We start from the raw sequence: 9,323 nt of genomic DNA, 5'->3' as shown, positions 1-9,323 counted from the left end.
GGCACCATCCAGTTCTTCTGATCTCATGGCAAAAGGTGTAGCTGTTCATGGAGGCAATTAGCCACACATTCCATTTCCTCCTATTCCTGACTCTCATTTTTCCTGTTGCTCCAGGGGAATAGAAGCCAATTGCTGTGCCTTGGATGGCCACTTGCAAGCTTTTAAGACCCCAGGCACTATACAACAAATTAGGAGGTAGAACAGAAGCACTAAACACATTATAGGCCAATTAACTGGGATGTCCCATGAAACCATGACACTAAACCTCCAAATCAAGGAACCAAATCCTACGCAGTTGTACATAAGGCTGCTTTTTTTGTCATTGCTGTAAATATGTTTGTGACACCACTATTGCTAATTAAACTTTTTACAAGTGTACGACTTACTGACAGCAATTACAGTAATCAGTTGTACAACCCTACCCTTAATCAATGTGGTTTTTCTATCACTGTAAACCGAAAACTCGGTACTCCCTAAGCAATAACCCTCCTTACCCCTCCCTCCCACCCCTAGTAACCACTAAGAAACTTTGGTGTCTACACATTTGCCTTTTCTTGTTTTTTATATAAATAAGGTCATACAATATTTGTCCCTTTGCGATTGACTCCCAACAGATCTTGAGTATTCACTAAGTACCAGATACCGTCAGAGACAATAGAAGTATTAATTCAAAGCTAAGACAGAACTCACTGTCTGGTGGAAGGGTAGAAATGGTTCTATAACTTCTCCGAAGCTTTCAAAATATTTCCTTTTTTCTACCCCCTGCAACAGCAATGGGAGGCAGTGGGACAGGGGGCTCATGGATTTCAAATCTCTTTTACTAAATCTGTGGTGAAAGGTGAGGACAGACGTCTTTTATCTTCTCCAGAATCTGTATTGTGTATTAACAGGAAAGCTATTTCCCGAATACTAAAATTGTTCCTCATTAGAAGAAAGTTTGTAAATATACCATCAGGTTAAAAATCTCCTAGTTCTGCTTAATATTTCTCTTTTAAAACAATTTTAAGTAAGATATATTAGGTATGTAATTTCAGTATGATTTAAGTTTTGCTTGGTATCTGCACATTGGGTCAATGGTCTCATGAATTCTCTTGCAACACATCTCGTCACAAAAACCTGCTCATCTCTGGGAGATAGGATAGTGAAAAAGCATGGCTGTTCTTTCTTTTCTTAACGTGGACACCATAACGGATCTGTCTCTCTCACGCTAGGTTCCAGCCAGGCTGGCCTTCTCTCAGCTCCTCTAACATGACAAGTACTTTTGAGGCCAGGGCCTTCACTTGCTATTCTTGTGCTTGAAATGATCGGCCCCCCATTCTTTGCCTGGCTTAGGTCTCAGCTTCCTAAGCTCCTAAACAAATGACAAAACCTTTGTTATGAGCACTAGTAAGTTGAATACCCAAAAAATCCCACAAAAACCCAACCTGTTGCTATCGAGTCGATGCTGACTCATGGCAACCCTATGTGTTACAGAGTAGAACGGCTACATAGGGTTTTCCTGACTGTAATATTTACTGAAGTAGATCTCCAAGACTTTCTTCTGCCGCACTGCTGGGTGCGGTTTGAATTGCCAACCTTTAGGTTAGCAGTCAAGTGTAAATCATTTGCTCAATTCAGGGACTTTCAGTGGGTTGAATAATGCTCCCTCCCCATTCATGTCCACCTGGAATCTCAGTATGTGACCTTATTTGGAAATAGGATCTTTGCAGATGTAATCCGTTAAATTTATACTGGATTAGGGTAGGCCCTAAATCCAATGACTGGTGTCTTTACAAGAAGCGGAGAGGATACACAAAGATACACACAGGGAAGAAGGCCATGTGGAGACAAAGCCAGAGTTTGGAGTTATGCTGCTACAAGCCAAGGAACTCCAGGAGCCCCTTAGAGTCTGGAAGAGGGAAGGAAGAATTCTCCCTAGAAACTTCAGAGGGAGCATGGCCCTGGCAACACCTTGATTCAGACTTCTGGCCCCCTGAACTGTGAGAGAATAAATTTCTCTTGCTTTAAGCTATTCAATTTGTGGTAATTTGTTATGGAAACCCTACGAAACTAATATAAGAGATCTCAAAGCACTCTTACCACATTCATACCGAAAGTAATAGAACCTGGGGGTCGTAAGCACTAGTTTCGGCTTTAGGCTTTCTATGTTTGAGTCCCAGCTGTGCTCTTAGCAACTGTGTCATCTTGGACAAATTGGTAAAATGGGAAGAATAATAGTAATTACCACAAAGGGTAATTGTGAAAATGAAAAATAATAAATATTATAAAGTTTAAACGTTTTTCTACATGGTCCCTCCCTCATTACTACCCAAATGTGAAGTTCTCTTTCTTTTTGCAGGCTTACAAAAATATATTGCCTAATAGTACTTAGACATTGAGTGGTCTTACAGATATTCATGGGCATTTTTAAACCCATGTAGAATTGAAAACCTATTAAAGGTCCCTTAAATATTCTGTCTGGCCTGGAGAGTCATCCCTAGGATTCTTAACTTTGGCCAGTCTACACACGATAAGGGCCACTACAACTGTCCCTACTGGTCACTCAGCAAAGTGTATGAGGCATTTGAGCCACGGTGTGATTTTTTTTTCTTTTACTTATCATGTGCACAAGATTGTTTTCTACAATAAAATAGACAAGCGGAAAATTCTTAAGCCATTTTCTCCCCTCAGGAATGGTATGAAGAAATAATCTCTTCATACAACTGACAAAGTCACTTTTAGGCACTAGTAGGAAGCCCTAGTGGCACAGTGTTTTTAAGTGTTCGGTAAGTGCTGCTAAGTGAAAGTTTGGGGGTTTGAACCCACACCCTCTCCAAGGAAGAAAGTTGTGGCAGTCTGCTTCTGTAAAGATTGACAGCCTTGGAAACCCTGTGGGGGCAGTTCTACCCTGTTCTGTAGGGTTGCTATGAGTGGTAATTGACTCAAAGACAAGGGGTTTGGTTTTGGTTTTTCCCCGTATAAGCTTACCATTATTCCATTGTCTGCTGGGAGATAATACCTGTAGCTTGCTAATGTAATTCTATTGATTAGGATGAGCTAGATTATGTTGTAGTAACAAAAAGCCCCCAAATCTCAATGGCTTTAAAAAGAAGTCTCTTTCCTCCTCACACTACAGTCTGAAGATCAGCTGAGGGCTCTGCTCATGCTGGTCACTCTGGGTCATCAGTTGCTGGACCAGCAGGAAGTGCTCTGGAGGATTTCACCATGGCAACTGCTGTGGCACAGAAGTGACTCATGCTGCTCAGAACTCACTGGCCACACCTTGTCCTATGGCCTGACCAAACCATGAAGGGATCCAGGTCATGCAATCTTACCATGTGTCCAGAAGAGGGAAAATCAGGAATATTTGTTGAACACATGAGTGAAATGTCAGAGTTTAATTTTGGTTAGATTTTCACATTCTCTCAAACGATAACGTCTGATGGATTCTTTTTCTTTTTTTCTATTTCTTTTTTTACAGTATGATCAATCACATGCCCTAAATATTACTAGTATTCAACATCCAGAATTCATTGCCAGACATTGTCCTTGGTCTGTTAAAGGAATAATGTAGCAACAGCACTCCAGTTCTTTCATAGAAAAATATTCAGAAAAAGCATCTGTCTAGGAGGGCTGTGGGGAGCATGGTCTTGGGGAACATCTAGCTCAATTGGCATAACTCAGTTTATAAAGAAAATGTTGTACATTCTACCTTGGTGAGTAGCGTCTGGGGTCTTAAAAGCCTGTGAGCAGCCATCTAAGATATTCCACTGGTCTCACCTCTTCAGGAGCAAGGGAGAATGAAGAAAACAAGATACAAGGAAAAGATTAGTCCAAAGGACTAATGGACCACAGCTACCATGGCCTCCACTAGACTGAGTCCAGTACAACTAGATGGTGCCCGGCTACCACCACTGACTGCTCTGACAGGGATCACAACAGAGGGTCCCGGACAGAGATGGAGAAAAATATAGAACAAAACTCTGACTCACAAAAAAAGACCAGATTTACTGGCTTGACAGAGACTGGAGAAACCCTGAGAGTATGGCCCCTGGACACCCTTTTAGCTCAGTAATGAAGTCACTCCCGAGGTTCACTGCTCAGCCAAAGATTAGACAGCCCCATAAAACAAAACAAGACTAATGGGACACAACAGTCCAGGGATAAGGACTAGAAGGCAGGAGGGGACAGGAAAGCTGGTAATAGGGAATCCAAGGTTTAGAAGGGACAGTGTTGACATGTCGTGGGTTGTTAACCATTGTCATAAAACAATATGTATACTAACTGTTTAATAAGAAACTATTTGTTCTGTAAACCTTCATCTGAAGTACAATAAAAAAAGAAGTATCTGCCTACAACACTCTTATTGAGAAATTTTCTGTCACTATCCTGATTCTTTGTCAAATTTTGTTAATTTTCACATTGTGAAATCATGCTATAATTTAACTGCAAATGAACACACACACATGGACTGCCATAGCAAAATGCCACTAAGTAGATGACTTTAAAGAACAGAAATTAATTTTATATATTTTATCCCAGTTCTAGAGGCTAGAAGTCCAAATCAGGGTCTTAGCCATGTCGATTTCTTCTGGGGACTTTGAGAGAGGAACTGTTCCATGCCTCCCTCCTAGCTTCTAGTGGCTGCTGGCAATCCTTGGCATTCCTTCGCTGGTTAGAGACGCATCTGTCTCTGTCATCACATGGCATTCATCTTCCTCGTGTGTCACACTGTTTCTATGTCTGTCCTTCTCTTTTATAAGACCTCAGAAGGGATTAGGACCTATGCTACTCCAGTGGGACTTCGTTAACTAATAATACCTGCAAAGAAAAATCCTATTTCCCCAAACAGGTCACTTCCACTGGTGCAGGTGTTAGGACTCACCTTGCCTTTGGATAATTCTCCCCTGTCCATAACATATATAGATATATTTCTCCCCAGGTTTTGCATTAAAGATACAAATAAATAGTATGTTAAAAAATAGTGAGGCTGTCAGAAGAAAAAATCCTTATTCTTACTTTTGCCTGTATTTCCACAATCAAAAGAACTAGGAAAAATAAATGCTGAACAAGTTCACCTTAGTTAAGGCAGACAGAGACAGATCAGGTGGGTTAATCAAAGGAAATACAGCAGAAGTGCCAAGTTCAGGGGTGCCAACCAGGACACCTTACCAAAGATCAGAGTCCTCATTCGGGTTTGGGTGTTTGTCCTTCTTTCATTATTTCTATTACCTTTTCAAACCGTAACTTAACCTCTCTCCTGTCCTACTGCCTCATATGATATCTCCTAAAGAGCTAAAACAATTTGTCTAACCTAGGAATAATAATTAGGCAGGGCTCCCCGTGCTGGTGCATACATGCTCACTCCTTTTGCTGTTTTTCCTGAGGGCTCCAATTAAACTTTGTTACTGTTGTTGTTAGCTGTTGCTGAGTCAACCCCCAATTCATGGCAACCCCATGTAAAATAGAACGAAATGCTACCTGGTCCTGTGCCATCCCCATTATAGGTCAGACTGTTGGGATCCATAGGGTTTTCACTCACTGATTTTCAGAAGTAGCTTGCCAGGACTTTCTTCCTACTCCATCTTAATCTGGAAACGCCACTGGAATCTGTTCAGCATCAGAGCAACCTAGCACTGACAGATGTGTGATGGCTGCGCATGCAGTGCATCGGCTGGGAATTGAACTGGAGTCTCCCTTGTGGAAGGCGAGATTCTACCGCGGAACCACCACCACCCCCAAACTTGGTTACTATGGGGAATGAAATTCACTTACATTGATGAGGAGATAACCACTGAGAAGCCAGTCTCTAGGCCAGTTAGGAAACTGATGCACTGAATCCCTGTAAGTACTAAAGGTCAAAGCCCTCCTAGAGCCCAGGGGTCTCTGTGCACACAGAATCAAAGGAGCCTATCATTTCTGCCACTGCAACTCCTACAGGGAACTCTGAGGTAAGAAGGAAGGTGCATTTTTTAAAAACTGGGTATCTAGTGCTTGAAGTGGCAGAGCACAGATTCTAAATGTTTCTCTTATCAGAAAAGCACAGGAAACAAATAGCAATTTGACATGTTTATAAAATACAGCACTGGGAAAACCCTGCTTTCAGAGAAAATACTGGAACAGAAATTCCACCAATCACTGAGATCCTTGCTCTGCTGGATACTTGGCAGCTACACGCTAGTACTTTAATCCTGTCTTCAAAGTGCCACCCAGGTTCAGCTCCAAGGTCTGCAATTACTGTGCTCATTCACGAAAGGCACCGTGCCACCTTCCCAGCAGGCCAAGACTCCTGTGAGAATAAGGCAAGCCAAAGAATTTGGAACACCTAGAATTCACTTTAAAGATACTAACAACAATCATGATAGCCAACATTTATTCAAAGCCCATTAGGGGCTGGGCACTGTTCTAAGCATTTTACATTTGTTATCTTATTTGGCCCTAATCACAGGCTATGAATAGCTACAGTTATTTTTCCCATTTTCAGAAGAGGACATTTTGCCCTCCTTCAGCTCAGTTTTGTAGATATTGCTCGTTCACACAGCAGAGTGGTTAAGGGCTGGGTTTTGTAGTCAGACCGCTTGGGGTCAATTCAAGGTTTACCATTACTAGCTACAGGACCTCAACAAAGTTATTTAACCTAAGCCTCTAAATTTACTCATCTGTAAACAGGGGTAATAACATGCACTTCATAGGGGTGTAGTGAGAAGTAAAAAAGATTAAAATATGCACAGCATTTAGGACAATCCCTGACATATGGAAAATGATCAACAAATGTTAACAATTTTCTAGTCACACATCACAATTCTATTTCTTTGGGTCCATTTTAGGCAACTTCACAGGGAGCATATGGCTGGGGAAAAATATACACTGTCTTCCAGCTTCTGCTACAATTTTTCACTGTTAAAAACCAAAATCTTTGGCACCTAACCAGTGCCTAAAATTGCTTCCAAAAGCTTTGTATTTAATATTAAAGTTGTCATGTTGTTGTTGTGTGCCGTCAAGCCGATTCCGACTCAGAACGACCTCACGTGACAGAGTAGAGTTGCCCCGCAGGGTTTTCTAGGCTGTAATCCATATGGAAGCAGATTGCCAGGTCTTTCTCCCACGAAGCCACTGAGTGGGTTCGAACTGCCAACCTTTCGGTTAGCAGCAGAGTGCTTAACCATTGTGCAACCAGGGCTCCTAATCTTGTCATAAAACAAAACAAAACAAAAAAACCCTGGTGCCGTTGAGTTGATTCTGACTCATAGTGACCCTATAGGACAGAGTCGAACTGCCCCATAGGGTTTCGACTGGTGAATTTGAACTGCCGACCTTCTGGTTGGCAGCCATAGTACACCATAAATCTTGTTATAAAGACAATAAAAATAGCAGTTAGGTCAGGGCCAAAGTTACGGTTTCTTTGAGAATGGGCTATTTCATTACTATGTCAATGCCTTTGGTTATAGGGTTTGATAGACTTTACTTTCCTATTCTACTTGGCCAGTTCTCAACTCTAGAGGACAATTGGCCTTCCTAAAATTTGTGGCCAGCACTATGAGGAAATCTGCAAAGGCCAACAGGAGCCGTGGCAGCTTGGAAGCAGAGCAGGCATACTTTATTCATCAGACCACCACAGCTGCCCCGGTTTTTTATCTCCAGCTCCTTCTTTTCCATCCGTCAGTTGAATGCTGGGGCCTCTCATCACATTACAGGCAGATAATAATGCAGGGTGTTTAGGGCATCCTGAGACCCATATTAATATTATTTTATGATAGTGTCTGTGTTTCAGTCATGTGGGTTGTTTAGAGAACATTACCTAAAGTTTACCCTCAGCAGCAAGAGAGAAATACCCCTTTCAAAACACCAGAAGCAGCTACCTTTCTGAATTTAGAACTACCACATAGACAGAAAGAAGCATGGGAGAATTTGAGGAAATTGGCTGCCAGGTGTCAGCCTTTCCTGTCACAGCATATTACTATTTCTATAAAATAATGACATCAACAGAAGCAGTGGTAAATCGTTTAGTCCACAACAGAATCACCACACGAGTCTTTAGTCATTTATTAATGTCAATGCTTGGTATGAAATTCAGGACCCCGATCCCCATGGGGGCCTCCAGCTTCCTTTGGCACAAATTACATTGCAAACACAGGCCAATTGTCTTAAAATCTGTGCCTGTGGTCACAAGGAGAATTGGGCGGGAAAGGATAGATAAATAGAGCCTATCTATCCTTCTCCTGGGAAAAAACAAAAGACAAAAAGCAATTCAAAGCACATGTCCTACTAACGGGAGGTAAATAATACTACCTCAGAGGCTGAAAGTCAGTTGTTTGGCCTTTGACTACCTTGAGGAAGTGAGCTTATTAGTATCCTCTTTGAATATATGTTCCATGTGTCTGATCTAGGGACAATGTACTGAATTTCAATGTAACATTGGGGATAGAGTAGAAGATGTGTTTTGAAATCCACCCCCAACCAAGACTGTTGATAGGTGACAAGAAAGAAAGAAATGAGGAAATGTATTTTCCTTAGTGAAGTGAACTTATCAACACCATCATCATTCGTGGATATTTTTCAGTGTCCCACTGTGCACAAGAAGGTTCGACAATCCTTGATGTTTTTAAGCACAGGCTTGAGATATTTCAGAGACAACCAAAGGGGCAGCTGGAATAAGCAGCCTTTACAATTCCTCTCTAACTTGAGATTCTATTGTTCTATTCTTCACTAAATTTAACATCAAAGGCCAAGTGTCTGCTCTTCGGCAGTTAATAATTTAATTATGAAAGCACCGATAAAAAAAACAATTTTTAAAAAACAATTAAAAATAATATTTGGCAGTTTATACTCTTGGTTTATTTAAACTCCATATAAGAAGGAAATAAGAGGGTTGATTCAGGGATTCAGGGCTAAAGAATTCAAAGGAGAGTTTAGGGAAAGAGTGTTAAAATGATGAGGCAGTGGAGCAAAAAAGTGTTAATTGAGTTTCACTTGAACAAGATAGAATTTGGTCCTTTAGACCCCCTGAGACTGGCTAGGGGTGGGGATAACACCCACATGAGTCCAGATGAGCTTTTTTTGTTTTTTTTTTTAAGATTTGTCTCCCTTGGATAGAAGGCAGAGACTATATTTTAGATCAATTTGTCTTTCTCTTACAAGGCGTATTAATGGGCCATGTATTCTGTAAGCTCTTGATAGTCACTAATTTTTAAGTGCCATAAATGTCAGACTGTGAATGAGGATAATGCTAATCTGGGCCTGCTCTCTGCGATGAAAAGCAACACACACATCCTCTGGTTGGCATGCCCATAAGGGCTTATCGTACTTTTTGGCTGAAAATCAGCCTAATCAGAACGGAAAATAAG

This window comes from Trichechus manatus, unplaced genomic scaffold (genome assembly GCF_000243295.1).
Source record: "Trichechus manatus latirostris isolate Lorelei unplaced genomic scaffold, TriManLat1.0 scaffold00047, whole genome shotgun sequence".
Lineage (NCBI taxonomy): Eukaryota > Metazoa > Chordata > Mammalia > Sirenia > Trichechidae > Trichechus > Trichechus manatus.
The sequence above is the reverse complement of the archived record's forward strand: the minus strand, read 5'-3'. Positions refer to the sequence as shown.